Consider the following 17,040-nt stretch of genomic DNA (forward strand, 5'->3'; position numbering starts at 1 on the left):
CCCTACACAGCTACCGGGGCACAACGCCACCACCAAAGACACACCCTAAACAGCCACCTGGGCATAATGCCACCACCGTCACACCCTACACAGCCACCTGGGCACAACGCCACCACCAAAGACACACCCTACACAGCCACCTGGGCACAATGCCACCACCAACGTCACACCCTAAACAGCCACCTGGGCACAACGCCACCAAAGACGCACCCTACACAGCCACCTGGGCACAACGCCACCACCAAAGATGAACCCTACACAGCCACCTGGGCACAACGCCACCAAAGACGCACCCTACACAGCCACCTGGGCACAACGCCACCACCAAAGATGAACCCTACACAGCTACCGGGGCACAACGCCACCACCGAAGAAACACTAAACACAGCCACCTGGGCACAACGCCACCAAAGACACACCCTACACAGCCACCTGGGCATAACGCCACCACCAAAGACACACCCTAAACAGCCACCTGGGCATAATGCCACCACCGTCACACCCTAAACAGCCACCTGGGCACAACGCCACCACCAAAGACACACCCTAGACAGCCACCTGGGCACAACGCCACCACCAAAGACACACCCTACACAGCCACCTGGGCACAATGCCACCACCAAAGACACACCCTAAACAGCCACCTGGGCATAATGCCACCACCTAAGACGCAGCCTACACTACCACCTGGGCACAATGCCACCACCAAACACACACCCTAAACAACCACCGGGGCACAACACCACCACCAAAAAGGTAAACAGCCACCTGGGCACAACGCCACCACCAAAGACGCACCCTACACAGCCACCTGGGAACAACACCACCAAAGATACACCCGACATAGCATTGTAGTGTTTTGAGCCTGGAAAGTGCACAGAGGCTCAGACAAAAGAGTACAACACAGTGAAAATTCAAAGAATATTTCACAAGAAAGCAGAATACAATGAGACAACATTCTGTCATCACAGAATTGTATGCTCTTTCAGAGCACTGTAAATATGGAAATCTAAGAGACAAGCTCATCAGAGATAGGACTGGTGTTGGGCTACTGCACACTTAAATATCAGAGCGACTTCAGCTGCATGCCAATCTTACATTAGAAGAGAGACATCACTATGGTCAGACAGGGTGAGAATGTCCGCCAACAGCAGGCAGAGCAACATAAAGAAGCTAGAAGCTGTACAAAAGGAAAAGTACAGACAGGGTGCATTCAGAAAACCTACTGAAAGAGGTGACAGTAGAGCACAGCCCAAACGAAACAAACAAATGAAACAAAAAGGAAAAATGTCCAACTGCATGAGATGTGGAAAGTCTCCATTCCATGTCAGTGAGCTCTGTCCAGTAAAAGAAACACAATGTCACCAATGCAACAGAAAAGGCCATTACAAGAGTCAGTGCCACTCAGAAACAGTTCTCCAGGAGGTCAATGAAGACCATGACTCAGATGAAGGGAGAGCCTTCCTTGGAGCTCTGGTTCTAACAGACAAGGCTGGGGTCTTTCGTATGATAATAAGTCCTACTAACGATAGAAACTCCATTAAGACCATTGCATAAAACAGTCTTTCCTTAGAAAAAAACATGTCGGATGTTTCTCTAAAACAGCGATGATCACAGTTAACTGATAATCTATGCTAGTTATGCTAGTAATATAATGTAGAGAAATGTATCAATTGGGCGTCATTTTCAGAAACTTTCACTAACGCATTCAAACACAAGGTGTGGGTTGAAATGAAGAAAAAGTTTACATCATCAAACCGTTGTGTGTGCGCTGTGCAGTCTGTAAAAGACGGGAGAAATTATTAAATAATATGCTAATTTAAGAGGAAACATCCACGTACTAAATGCAAAGCAGCGCAGAGTTTATTATTATTATTATTATTATTATTATTATTATTATGTATTCCTTTGCCATGTGCCCTTATCCAGGGCGAATTAGGATAGCAAATAGCAAGACAAAAGTGCTAAATACAGCACACAATTACTAATCGGTCATAATACAAATTAAAGTTTCGAAATTACAGAAGTGCAGGTAAAATATACAGTTGGTTATTGAAGTGCATCGGGAGGGGTCTCAATGTTTGTGGGGATTGCAGTGGGTGGGAGGCTCCGCCTGTCAGCATCAGTGTCACAGTGGTCACGGGCAGCATTTTCAATGGAAAGATAGAAAGAAAGAAAAATCGGCCCGCCCAGGGGTGTGGATAGAGGACTAGGGGGCCGATTTTCAGCCCCAAATTCCGCCCCCTTTTTAGCCTTCAAATGTTTTTTACTGGACAAATCTACATAGCAGCAAATTATTTTAACCAATAGCAGAGATGTTCATTGAGGGAATGAGCCATTCAAAAGACTTTGAAAATAAACAGAGGTTTTGTATTGGTTAAAAAAAAATACCTGTCTCTTAGAGAAGGCGGGAAAAGATGGTGGCGGCCTGATAATGCACACTAGATGAGAGCGCTTTTAAAGGAGTCTAATGGGGGATGTTTTGAAAATTGTACTGCATCTGAGACCAGTAACACTAAATTAAACTAACTTTTTAGTATTGTAAACTTTTAATTTAGACCTTTGATTTGTATAGTACACATAGACAGGTGTGCTCCTTTCAAAACTTATTATATCTCTTGAACAAGTATTTGTAAACATCTGCATTTTTTTGTATTTTAAAAAGAGCATTCTGGCGATTCATATCAATATGATTTTTTAAGTGTTTATAAGCCAGGTTATTTCTGAAAACTGGGTTATTTTGAAAATAAAAATGGCATCTGTATAAGTTTCGTTTCTTTGCCAATGCACATTTCTGTATTCATTTGAAAAATAAATAAATTATAGAAGAATGAAAAACGTCAGTGTGTAATGTTTCTTGTGAAATATAGGTTTCATATTATGCTTATATGTATTTGTGTAAAATTAAGTAATTTGCTGCGCTATGTTAAGCGCTGTGATGTTTTTGAGGCCTGACGCGTAGAGCACCCCCTGTGGGGCTAGTACTCTGAGGGTTAAGTTCCAAGTTAGCCTGGGGGTGAGGGGGCTTACTTTTCAGGCTAAGTCTTAGTCAGTCTTAATTTTTATGCAACTGACTAACTTGCATAGACTAGTCTAACTGTCAAATTAAGACCAGTCTAATGGCTTAGACCAGTATAATATAGTTTTATGCAACCGGCCCCTGGTCTACTACTGTTCAGCTGCAAAATGAGGCAATGATGTTCAAAATGGACACTGGAGCAGATGTTACAGCCATCCCTGAATCTCTTCACAAAATTGGCAACGAAAACAGGCATCAAAGAAAGTGCTCATGGGGCTGGGGAACACACACTCAACTTAAGAGGTATGTTTACCACTTCCATCCTGAAAAATTTGAAAAAGATCAAAGAGGACATCCATGTCGTTCAGAATCTCTTCTCAACCTTGCTGGGACGACATGCCATTGAGAAGCTGAATCTCATTTCAGGGCTGGATTCACTCTGGCCACAGCGAGGCGAATACCACTTCCACTGATGGCCAAAGTTAAAGCTGAACTTGCGAGAATGGAAGAGCTCAATATCATCGCAAGAGTGAATGGGCCTACTGACTGGTGTGCCGGCATCGTTCCTGTTCCCAAGCCGGACAACACAGTGAGGATCAGTGTTGATTTAACAAAACTGAACAATGCAGTGAGGCGTGAAAAGTTAATTCTGCCCTCTGTAGATCACACGTTGGGTATGCTGGGAGGAGCCCAACTTTTCACCAAGCTGGATGCCAACGCAGGATCCATTTAGCATCAGAGTCACAAAAACTCATGACTTTCATCACACCATTTGGGCGCAATCCCTTAAAGAGACTTCCCTTTTGGATTTCATCTGCCCCTGAACTCTTCCACCTTTTAGAGGGATTGGAAGGAGTAGTCTGCCAAATGGATGATATACTCCTCTTTGGAAGCTCAAGAGAGGAACATTCTCGAAATGAGAGATGTATAGCCACACGGGGCTGGAGAGAGAAAGAGACACACACAGGGGTGGAATGAGAGAGAGAGATGGCTGCAAACTCCCCATCCTGCTCGGAGAGGAGCAGCGCACTGCGGCCATCGCAGCCCAATATGTGTCCACCTGCCACAGCCTGCGGGACAGAATGTGACACCGGCCTACGGGACTCCGGGACAAAACTTTTAGATTAATCTGTACCCCACCCCCCACATTTCTCCAGTCTCTCGTGTATTCTTCTCAATTAATTCCTGTTACACTATGTAAAACTGATGTTGATTGGTTATATTGTACATGCTTTGGCAATACTGTTATGTTAGTCATGCCAATAAACCTCCTTTGAATTAGAATTAGAATTTGAGAGAGCCACACGGGGCTGGAATGAGAGAGAGAGATAGAGAGAGAGAGAAAGAGAGAGAGAGGTCATGTTTAACAAGAGCTCCTAAAGTAATTTATTAATATGCTCCTTTGGAATTAGAAAATTAAACTTAAATAAATTAAACAAAATACAATACAACCCTTTAATAATAAATACATCTAGAAGAAGACGATAATTTTTATCAAAAAGAAGCTTTGGACACAGCAAAATCAAACTGAAGTACTTAACTGCAAAGAAGAGGATAGATACCAGAAAGAAAACTGAAAAGAAAGAACACCAGAAAAGAAAGGAAAAGAGAAGATTCTAATAAAGGAAAATAAAGAACACAAGAAAGAAAAAATAGAAAACAACACTCAAGGAAAGGATTTATATCTGCAGCCATAGAAAGGATTAATTAAGACATAAGGTAAGCCTCTCACCTTATACATGTGTTTATTCCCAATATTATACATATATAATCAACACAGAGCTGTGGCTATACTGAAAAGCTGTTAGAGTGACAGTTAGAGGTTTGAATTTGAAACTGGCAGTTTCTAAAAAGTATCAATTTATAAAAGATACAAAGAGCAGCTCAGCAGCACAAGCCCCTGTGCAGGAGCTGTGCGATCCAGTACCCAGAGCACCTGAAGAACGCTCAGGCCAGGAAGAGTCTCAGACAACACACACTGAAGGACAACCCAGAGACTCTCAGAGCCGACTTCTCTCAGACTGGAGACCAGCAAGTCACCAGCAACCTGGTCTTCTACACCGAGCACACCGACGCCTGGCACGCTGCCATCTGTCAACTGTACAGGCACATTAAAAAGAGAGGCATCAGTAAAGGAAGGCAGGTGTCAATCAGTGAGGAGGACGACCCAGACACCTCCATGCTGACAATCAATCTGTACCACACTGGAACAGTCTTAATACAGGGCAGCGAGGGCAGCCTGGGCACCTTCGAAAATCAGTTCCACTCACTGAAAACGCTGGCTGACAGAGAGAAACAGGAGAGACGTGTCCAAAAGAGCACAGACGCAGCCACACAGGAGGAGAGTCCAGCCCCACACTGCCCTGCCAACGGAGGGGAGAGCGCCGTGCCAGAGAACAGCGAGGAATCCACACGCAGCCCAGCGCAGGACACCCCTCAGACACCCGACACAGTGTCCCAGCTGAGGGAGAACATGTCCCTGCTGGAGGTGGAGCTGATGGAGCTATAAGAGCTGGTGCTGGCCAAGCTCACAACCTCCAACACCACAGAGCAGCTGACAGACCAGCTCAACAGAGTCCAACACGAGCACAAGGTCACAGTGAGGAAGCTGAGGGAGGAGGTGAGGGAGCTGCAGCAGGACAGGGAGGCCATGAGGAGGGAGATGACGGCCCTGAGAGAGGAACTGCAACGCAGAGACAAGACAGTGCAGAGCCTGAAGGAGCAGCTATACAAACTCACTGCCCACAACAACCAGCCCTCAAGAAACCCAGCAGTGCACACTGTGCAGAGCCCTCCCACCCCAATGACATCCAGACATACTGACTCTCACACAACACACCACTCACACACTGCACCCAACACACACCCTGAGCCTGACACACACACTGCACCCAACACACACACACAACCCGACCCGAACACACAGAGTGCACCCAGCACACACACACACCCTGAGCCCGACAAACACAGTGCACCCAACACACACACACACCCTGAGCCCGAAACCACTCACAAAACCTGCACACCCCACACACAGGCCAAACCAAACACAGATGAGACCCCCTCACGCAGAAAGACTACCAGGAAGAAGAACACTGAAGTAGCCCTGCTCAAATGGCAAACTCATAAATGAGAGGCGGCTCTTCCCTGATGACAAGATCTCCAAGGTCTGGTGTCCGACCACAGAGAGGGCCATGCAGCAGCTGTCCGAAGAGAGCCTCGGCTCCCCCAGCCATATTATTATACACACAGGCACAAACGACCTGAGGACCCAGCAGGACAAGGTGGTCAGCTCCATCAGAAGAGTGGTGGGGAGGGCCACCCAGACCTTCCCCCATGCCAAAATCATCATCTCCACCCTGCTGCCCAGGAAGGACTTCCACCCCAACACCATCCACATGATCAACGCCGAGATCTCTCTGGGATGTGCTCTGATGCCAAATGTACACCTGGCACACCACCCCACTCTTGGGGCCCACAGCTTGTTTGACCACGTCCATCTCCACAAACAAGCAGTGAGCGTCTTCGCAAAGACACTCAAAGATGTGCCCTGTGCCGAAACCCAGCCAGGCCCCCACATGGCCACAGAAGGGTCTCCAGCACCCACATCACCCAGAACAACCCCGAGCCAATCAGGAGAGCGGCCCCTGGGAGCCCCCGCCCTCCACCTGCACACCACCTTCCCCAGCCCGGACACCGCAGACCCCAGCCTGGATACGCCCGACCACAGGACAGCAGACCCAGAGTGGAGCCCATCCAGAACATGCACAGAGCAGCGCAGCAGCACAGCCAGCGCAACTACACAGCAGCGGTCAGCAGAGTGGCCGACACCGACACCGGGGAGCTGCAGGAGATCCGACACCTGCTCAACCTCATCTGCACCCGACTGATGAGATAAGTAACTGTGCATAACAAAGAAACCACTGCAGGAGGTGACTATCTATTACCACATCCGAAAATCACCCCTGTATATATGTAGTTATATACTGATATATATGGACATATTTTCTAAAAATTATGTAGATCTATGGATGCTTACATATATGTGTATATATGTATGAGGGTATATATGTAGATATATGTGTATATATATATGTGTATATGCGTATGTATATAAGAGTGTAAGTGAGGAGGGTTTTATTTTATTTTTATTTATTTGTTTCCTATTTTTACATATCACCAGTATTACTATTTATTTATTTATTTGTTTACTTTTCACCTCACACATTTCCAGATATATCTCATTCCAAAGGAGTATATAAATTGCTTAATTAGAGTAGAAAGAAATGCGATCCCTATCTATCACCATGTGGAACATCCAGGGCCTGGACTCCTCAGTGTTCGGGCTGAAGAGCACAGACCCGGAGTTCAGAGAGAGAGTGAGAGACAAGGATGTCATCATCCTGCAAGAGACATGGTGTCGGGCAGACGTGTCCAGTCACTGTCCCTCAGGCTACAGAGAGGTCATAGTGCCATCCCTCAGACACGGCAGGGACTCCGGGGGCATAATAATCTGGTACAAAGCAGAGCTCAGTGACTCCATACAGCCCATCAAAACAGCAGAGTCACACATATGGCTTAAAATAAGCAAAGAAATCATTTCTACACAAACCGATGTGTTCCTGTGCGCCGTGTATGTTCCCCCCTCAGAATCCCCATATCACAATGAGGAGATCTTCCCCAACTTCCAGACTGAGGTCTGCCACTTCCAGGCCCAGGGAAGTGTGCTGATCTGTGGGGACCTGAACGCCCGGACAGGCAGCCTGCCTGACTTCACCAGCATACAGGGAGACAGCCACATATTCGGTCATACCCCCTTAAACACCCCCATCAGCTCCCTCAGACACAGCCACGACAGGGGAGTGAATAAAAACAGGCAACAATTACTGCAGCTCTGTCAGGGACTGGGCCTGTATATCGTGAATGGCAGGATCCGGGGAGACTCTCTGGGAAGATACACCTACAGCTCAGCTCTTGGCAGCAGCACGGTAGACTATGCCATCACAGACCTAGACCCCTTCTCTCTCAGTGCATTCACCTCTATCAGACCACAGCCAAATCACTGTGTTCCTGAAGAGGACAGAGCAGAGCAGCAGCAAGCTGTACAGCCTCGGACACTCCTACAGATGGGCTCCAGACAGCACACAAGAATACCACAAAGCAATTGGCAATCAAGACATCCAATCACTAATACACACCTTTCTGGTCACCCCAAATCAACATAGTAAAGAAGGAATAAATCTGGCTATAAAAAACTTAAATCATATACTTGAAAAAGCAGCTTTACAGTCAAAATTGAAAATTAAAAAGAACATCCCAACAAAATACAAAGAGGAGAATTGGTTTGATAAGGAGTGCAATACAATAAGGAAGGAACTGAGGAAACTATCAAACCAAAAGCACAGACTTAGTTACTGTGAAACACTCAAACATTACAAAAAAAAACACTTAGATCAAAAAAAGAACAACACACCCGAAAGCAACTGACAATAATCGAAGAGTCCATTAACACAAATAGATTCTGGGAAAACTGGAAAAAATTGTATAAATTAAAACCTGAAGAATTGGCCATTCAAAATGGAGATATTTGGAAAAACCACTTTGAAAAACTTTATGAAAACATTCACCACACTGAGAAATCACCTCAGCATGACATCAGTGTGAAACTAAAAAGAATGGAATTGGCATTTAAAGACACCCAGAATCCCCTGGACTCAACAATTACTGAGCAGGAGTTGCAGGTGAAGCTGCGCGCCCTGCTGCCCAGGAAAGCCTGCGGGCCTGATGGCATCTCCAACGAGATGCTGAAACACAGCAGCCCTGAGCTGCAGCAGGCCCTGCTACGGCTGTTCAACCTGGTGCTCAGTGTGGGCCACTTCCCTGACATCTGGAATAAAGGACTGATCACCCTGATTCATAAGAGTGGAGACAAATTGGACCCTAATAACTACCGGGGCATCTGTGTGAGCAGCAACCTGGGGAAGGTGTTCTGCAGTATCATTAACGCCCGGATACTGGCCTGCCTTACCGAGCACAGTGTCCTGAGTAAGAGTCAGATTGGCTTCCTCCCAAAACACCGCACAACCGATCATATTTACACCCTACACACCCTCATTGACAAACACGTCAACCAAAATAAAAATAAAATATTTGCTTGTTTCATAGATTTAAAAAAAGCATTTGATTCAATCTGGCACGAAGGTTTATTTTACAAACTTCTCCAAAGTGGTATAGGGGGTAAAACATATGACATCATCAAATCAATGTATACAGGAAATGAGTGCGGAGTTAAAATTGGCAATAAAAGAACAGAGTTCTTCACTCAGAGGCGTGGGGTGAGGCAGGGCTGCAGTCTGAGCCCAAGACTGTTCAACATCTACATCAATGAGTTGGCAACGGTGTTGGAGCAGTCTGATGCCCCTGGCCTCACCCTAAATGACACAGAAGTCAAATTCCTGCTCTATGCAGATGACCTAGTCTTGCTGTCGCCCACAGAGCAAGGGCTTCAGCAAAACCTGGCACTACTAGAGCAGTACTGTCAGTCCTGGGCCCTGGCAGTGAACATGAAAAAGACAAAGATCATGATTTTCCAAAAAAAGGCCAGACCTCAGGGAAACAAATACCACTTCACGCTAGATAACACTACCCTAGAACACACCTCACACTACACCTACCTGGGCCTGACTATTAGTGCGTCAGGGGGCTTTAACCTGGCAGTGAAGACGCTCAAAGACAAAGCAAGAAGAGCTTTCTATGCAATCAGAAGAAGATTCTATAAAATTACTATTCCAGTCAAAATCTGCCTCAAACTAATTGACAGTGTGATCCAGCCCATTGCGCTGTACGGTAGTGAAGTATGGGGTCCACTCATTCAACAGGACTACACTAGGTGGGACAAACATCCAATAGAGACCCTGCATGCTGAACTCTATAAAAACATACTGCAGGTGCACAGGAGCACACCAAACCACGCATGCAGGGCAGAATTAGGCCGCTTCCCAACCCTCATTAATATAAAGAAAAGAGCACTGAAATTCTGGATGCACCTGAAGAAAAGTGAGTCAGACTCACTCCAGTACAAGGCCCTCCAAACCCAAGAGCTCAGCCCTGAAAAGAGTCCCCTGAGTCAGCTGGCCCTGAAGCTCACGGCACTGACCCCCGCTAATACTGCGAACAGAGACCAGCTTCAGGTCAGCACTGCTTACCTGCCCCCAATTAGAGTCAACCAAATCATAAAAATAACCAAAACCTCCTATCTGGAACATTGGAACAATGAAACCAAATCCCAAAGTAAACTGGATTGCTATCGGGCCCTAAACAGAGAATACACCCTGGCAGAGTATCTCTTCACTGTCAGAGATATGAAGCAGAGATGGATCCTGACCAAGACCACAGCCTGGCCATTGAGACGGGCCGACACAGGCAGAGCTGGCTGCCCAGAGAGGAGCAGCGCTGTGGTCACTGCGAGACAGGAGAGGTCGAGACAGAGATGCACTTCCTCCTCCACTGCAATAAATATGCCAAATAAAGGGGGACATTCTTTAATAAATTCATTAATATTACAAAATCATTCTCTGAATTGATAAATGAAAAAAAATAGCTATCCTCCTGGGGGAGGGACATACAGCCCCCCTGGCCGCCCAATATGTAGCCGCCTGCCACAGCCTGAGGGGCTCACTGTGAAAACACACATGAGCATCAGCAACCTGATAACTATAAATAAAGTAAATGTACATGTCTCTTAAGATTTTATTTATAAATTATAATGTTACTGTTTCATTTATTTTTATTTTTTTTCTTACCTTTTATTATTTTTCAATGTATGTATATAATATCAACTGCTTTGGCAACACTACGAAACTGTTTGTCATGCCAATAAAGCAACCTTGAATTGAAAATTGAATTGAATTGAGAGAGAGAGCCACACGGGGCTGGAATGAGAGAGAGAGAGAGAGAGAGCCACACGGGGCTGGAATGAGAGAGAGAGAGAGAGAGCCACACGGGGCTGGAATGAGAGAGAGAGAGAGAGAGAGAGAGCCACACGGGGCTGGAATGAGAGAGAGAGAGACACACGGGGCTGGAATGAGAGAGAGAGAGAGAGCCACACGGGGCTGGAATGAGAGAGAGAGAGACACACGGGGCTGGAATGAGAGAGAGAGAGAGAGCCACACGGGGCTGGAATGAGAGAGAGAGAGCCACACGGGGCTGGAATGAGAGAGAGAGAGCCACACGGGGCTGTAATGAGAGAGAGAGCCACACGGGGCTGGAATGAGAGAGAGAGAGAGAGAGCCACACGGGGCTGGAATGAGAGAGAGAGAGAGAGCCACACGGGGCTGGAATGAGAGAGAGAGCCACACGGGGCTGGAATGAGAGAGAGAGAGAGAGAGCTACACGGGGCTGGAATGAGAGAGAGAGAGAGAGAGCCACACGGGGCTGGAATGAGAGAGAGAGAGAGAGAGAGAGCCACACGGGGCTGGAATGAGAGAGAGAGAGCCACACGGGGCTGGAATGAGAGAGAGAGAGAGAGAGAGCCACACGGGGCTGGAATGAGAGAGAGAGAGAGAGAGCCACACGGGGCTCGAATGAGAGAGAGAGAGAGAGAGAGAGCCACACGGGGCTGGAATGAGAGAGAGAGAGCCACACGGGGCTGGAATGAGAGAGAGAGAGAGAGAGAGCCACACGGGGCTGGAATGAGAGAGAGAGAGAGCCACACGGGGCTGGAATGAGAGAGAGAGAGAGCCACACGGGGCTAGAATGAGAGAGAGAGAGAGCCACACGGGGCTGGATTGAGAGAGAGAGAGAGAGAGAGAGAGAGAGCCACACGGGGCTGGAATGAGAGAGAGAGAGAGCCACACGGGGCTGGAATGAGAGAGAGAGAGAGAGAGAGAGAGAGAGAGAGCCACACGGGGCTGGAATGAGAGAGAGAGAGAGAGAGCCACACGGGGCTGGAATCAGAGAGAGAGAGAGAGAGCCACACGGGGCTGGAATGAGAGAGAGAGAGAGAGAGAGAGAGCCACACGGGGCTGGAATGAGAGAGAGAGAGCCACACGGGGCTGGAATGAGAGAGAGAGAGAGAGAGAGAGAGAGAGAGAGAGAGAGCCACACGGGGCTGGAATGAGAGAGAGAGAGAGAGAGCCACACGGGGCTGGAATCAGAGAGAGAGAGAGCCACACGGGGCTGGAATGAGAGAGAGAGAGAGAGCCACACGGGGCTGGAATGAGAGAGAGAGAGCCACACGGGGCTGGAATGAGAGAGAGAGAGAGAGAGAGCCACACGGGGCTGGAATGAGAGAGAGAGAGCCACACGGGGCTGGAATGAGAGAGAGAGAGAGAGAGAGAGAGAGAGCGCCACACGGGGCTGGAATGAGAGAGAGAGAGAGCCACACGGGGCTGGAATGAGAGAGAGAGAGAGAGAGAGCCACACGGGGCTGGAATGAGAGAGAGAGAGAGAGAGAGAGAGAGAGCCACACGGGGCTGGAATGAGAGAGAGAGAGAGAGAGAGAGCCACACGGGGCTGGAATGAGAGAGAGAGAGAGAGCCACAAGGGGCTGGAATGAGAGAGAGAGAGAGAGACACACGGGGCTGGATTGAGAGAGAGAGAGAGAGACACACGGGGCTGGAATGAGAGAGAGAGAGAGAGAGAGCCACACGGGGCTGGAATGAGAGAGAGAGAGAGCCACACGGGGCTGGAATGAGAGAGAGAGAGAGAGCCACACGGGGCTGGAATGAGAGAGAGAGAGAGAGAGCCACACGGGGCTGGAATGAGAGAGAGAGCCACACGGGGCTGGAATGAGAGAGCGAGAGAGAGCCACACGGGGCTGGAATGAGAGAGAGAGAGCCACACGGGGCTGGAATGAGAGAGAGAGAGAGAGAGAGCCACACGGGGCTGGAATGAGAGAGAGAGAGCCACACGGGGCTGGAATGAGAGAGAGAGAGCCACACGGGGCTGGAATGAGAGAGAGAGAGAGCCACACGGGGCTGGAATGAGAGAGAGAGAGAGAGAGAGCCACACGGGGCTGGAATGAGAGAGAGAGAGAGCCACACGGGGCTGGAATGAGAGAGAGAGAGAGCCACACGGGGCTGGAATGAGAGAGAGAGAGAGCCACACGGGGCTGGAATGAGAGAGAGAGAGCCACACGGGGCTGGAATGAGAGAGAGAGAGCCACACGGGGCTGGAATGAGAGAGAGAGAGAGCCACACGGGGCTGGAATGAGAGAGAGAGAGAGAGAGAGCCACACGGGGCTGGAATGAGAGAGAGAGAGAGCCACACGGGGCTGGAATGAGAGAGAGAGAGAGCCACACGGGGCTGGAATGAGAGAGAGAGAGAGCCACACGGGGCTGGAATGAGAGAGAGAGAGAGAGAGAGCCACACGGGGCTGGAATGAGAGAGAGAGAGAGAGAGAGCCACACGGGGCTGGAATGAGAGAGAGAGAGAGAGAGCCACACAGGGCTGGAATGAGAGAGAGAGAGAGAGACACACGGGGCTGGAATGAGAGAGAGAGAGAGACACACGGGGCTGGAATGAGAGAGAAAGAGAGAGAGCCACACGGGGCTGGAATGAGAGAGAGAGAGAGCCACACGGGGCTGGAATGAGAGAGAGAGAGAGAGAGAGAGAGAGAGAGCCACACGGGGCTGGAATGAGAGAGAGAGAGAGCCACACGGGGCTGGAATGAGAGAGAGAGAGACACACGGGGCTGGAATGAGAGAGAGAGAGAGAGCCACACGGGGCTGGAATGAGAGAGAGAGAGAGAGAGAGCCACACGGGGCTGGAATGAGAGAGAGAGAGAGCCACACGGGGCTGGAATGAGAGAGAGAGAGAGAGAGAGAGCCACACGGGGCTGGAATGAGAGAGAGAGAGAGAGAGAGAGCCACACGGGGCTGGAATGAGAGAGAGAGAGAGAGCCACACGGGGCTGGAATGAGAGAGAGAGCCACACGGGGCTGGAATGAGAGAGAGAGAGAGAGCCACACGGGGCTGGATTGAGAGAGAGAGAGAGAGAGAGAGAGCCACACGGGGCTGGATTGAGAGAGAGAGAGAGAGAGAGAGAGCCACACGGGGCTGGAATGAGAGAGAGAGAAAGAGAGAGCCACACGGGGCTGGAATGAGAGAGAGAGAGAGAGAGAGAGAGCCACACGGGGCTGGAATGAGAGAGAGAGAGCCACACGGGGCTGGAATGAGAGAGAGAGAGAGAGAGAGAGCCACACGGGGCTGGAATGAGAGAGAGAGAGCCACACGGGGCTGGAATGAGAGAGAGAGAGAGAGAGAGAGAGAGAGCCACACGGGGCTGGAATGAGAGAGAGAACAGTATCATCCTGCTTGTCATAGTGCAGTTGAGTAAAAACAGATCAATGTGCATTTAATGTTATAACAGGTTTATCAACATTTTTTCAAAAGTAATCATTAAATAAATGCTTAATATACACTGCCGTTCAAAAGTTTGCGGTCATTTAGAGATTTTCTTGTTTTCCATGAAAACATACATGAAATTAGTTTGAATAGGAAATATAGCAAAATGAATAGGAAATACAGTCATTGATAAGGTTAGAAATAATGATTTTTAATTAAAATAATAATTGTGTCCTTCAAACTTTGCTTTCATCAAAGAATCCTCCATTTGCAGCAATTACAGCCTTGCAGACCTTTGTCATTCTAGGTGTCAATTTGTTGAGGTAATCTGAAGAGATTTCACACCATGCTTCCTGAAGCACCTCCCACAAATTGGCTTGGATTGATGGGCACTTCTTAAGCACCATACAGTCAAGCTGCTCCCACAACAGCTCAATAGGGTTGAGATCCGGTGACTCTTCTGTATTCCATTATACACGGAATACCAGCTGACTGCCTCTTCCCTAAATAGTTATTGCATAGTTTTGAACGGTAGTGTATATATTATAAACAGTAGACAACTGTTAACAAAAAAGATTTGGACATTTACTTTTATTTATGTTGTGCCTTAATGTAAAGTCTGACATAACTTACATTTGCTAGTGTATGTAATATGCTACAGTATTGTGAACATAATGCAATATGAAAGATGTGTAGACTTTTTGGTTTTGTTTCCTTCTTGTTTCCTATACATATAAATAATGAATAACAATGCATTTACTACGCAGACTCGAAAGTTGTCCGTCAATACGGAAGTATTTGGAAACTCTGTTTTTTTACGATTAACAGTAAATTAAGGAATGTATTGCACTGTTTATTTACTATGTATAGTGTTGTAAGACTATAAATGGACAAGCTTTTGAGCATTTAAAAGGTCCATTCGCCGGTTTTTGAGAGTCGGCGTCTCCTTCCAGCAATTTTGCTCTGCTAACGACAAGAAAAAAGCACTTCAGCCTGGAGCACAGAATGAAGGTTTCTGTGGATTCGTGTGACTCTGTGAGTGAGACATCCGGCTCAAATGACAAAATACCTAAGTATCCTTTTAATAGTGCGTGTGAAATGGCATTAGTATTCAAACACCAGCTCGGCTGAAGTAGAATGCTTTGTTTGACTTACTCGTCTCCCGATCGGTACCCTCCTTCAGCCGTACTGCACAACAGACGACGAAACTGCAGACGTGTCCATTTTCGCCGCTTTTTGGTGAAATAGCGTCCGAGGAGGAGCGGCAGCGCCCCGCGTCCAGCGGCCGGCCTCCGCGCAATCAATGCGCTGCTAGGCGATGGTCAACACACACGTCACACCCTCTGCCTACGTCATAAGAGCGGGAAGCGGGATGACGTTCCATCGTGGCTTCGGCGTTTAATTATAAACAAATCATGTTTTGTAATGAAAGATATAGACATATATCTTTACAATCGAGTTGTAACCTACATATTCACATTAGTTTGAATATAAACAGTGTACAACGCCACTGACACAATCCAATACTTTAATTATATAAATACAACATTTGGGCGTATGCTATCAGTATTTTTTTTCTAAAGAAATAAATGTAAGGACTCTAACCAACCTTCACTTTTGGTTAGAATCCTTACTATGTTGAAATGTAAGAAATCCTTTCCTGAACAATGTCCTAACTGAGGTCACTGCATTATGCTGAAAAATGTAGTGTAGCTGTGCTTTTATTGTGATTACTGTCCTGTGTGCTCCAACAAAACAAAACCATTACTGGATTTCGTTTCCCCCTAACAGTATAGCTACTGTATTACTTTTTAAAAACCTATGTGCACCTGAAATTAGTTCCAAGTTAAATAAGACATTTTTCTTCCCTGAAAATGTGAGGATTTTAGTGCCCAGGGCAGACCATCAAATCTCAGCTCCCCAGCTGAGATTTGATGGTCTGCTCTGGGTACTAAAATCTCCAGTTCTGTCTCCGTTTTTTTACCAGCCCATGAACATATACTTTTACATTAAAGAGTTATATTCTGAAATATGTTCAGGAAGGCTTTGCCAAATGTGTCCTTGGTGAAAAGATCAAGAACATCTCTGTTAAATAATGAATTACACAGCCCTGATTTTACCTCAGAAGGCCCAAGTGAATACATGTTTTTAGGTCAATCTTAAATCTCAATGACTAAAGTGCCCATGTTTGTTCTTTTGTTTGTTTGGTTTATGATTTATCTGAGTGAAATAACAGATTAAAGTCAGTATCTTTTAAACAATAAATCAAACATTTTTAAAGACAAAAATCAAAACCTTTTATATGTATTCAAAAGCAAGCTGTGTTAAAATATTAATTTTCTTTGAGACAGCTGTTCTGTAATAAAAATAGAAACAAATTGGAAAGACACAATGTTACCTTGAAGAAAGTAATCTTATCAAATACTAAGATAAAGACATATATACCAATCTAATTGAAAACCCTTCAGATTTGAATGGAGCTTTTCTTTCTTTGAAAAGGAAATATAAAATATAATTTATTAATTAGGACTACAAATTGGTGATTAATACTATCTGCAATATAAAAGGCATGCTTATACATAAAATACCACAGTATGTAAAACTGTATTTATGCATTTATTTTAAATGGCTGTTTCTTTACCACATTTGAATATAATCAACCGTTTTTTAAATGTT

This window comes from Amia ocellicauda, chromosome 15 (assembly GCF_036373705.1).
Source record: "Amia ocellicauda isolate fAmiCal2 chromosome 15, fAmiCal2.hap1, whole genome shotgun sequence".
Classification (NCBI taxonomy): Eukaryota; Metazoa; Chordata; class Actinopteri; order Amiiformes; family Amiidae; genus Amia; species Amia ocellicauda.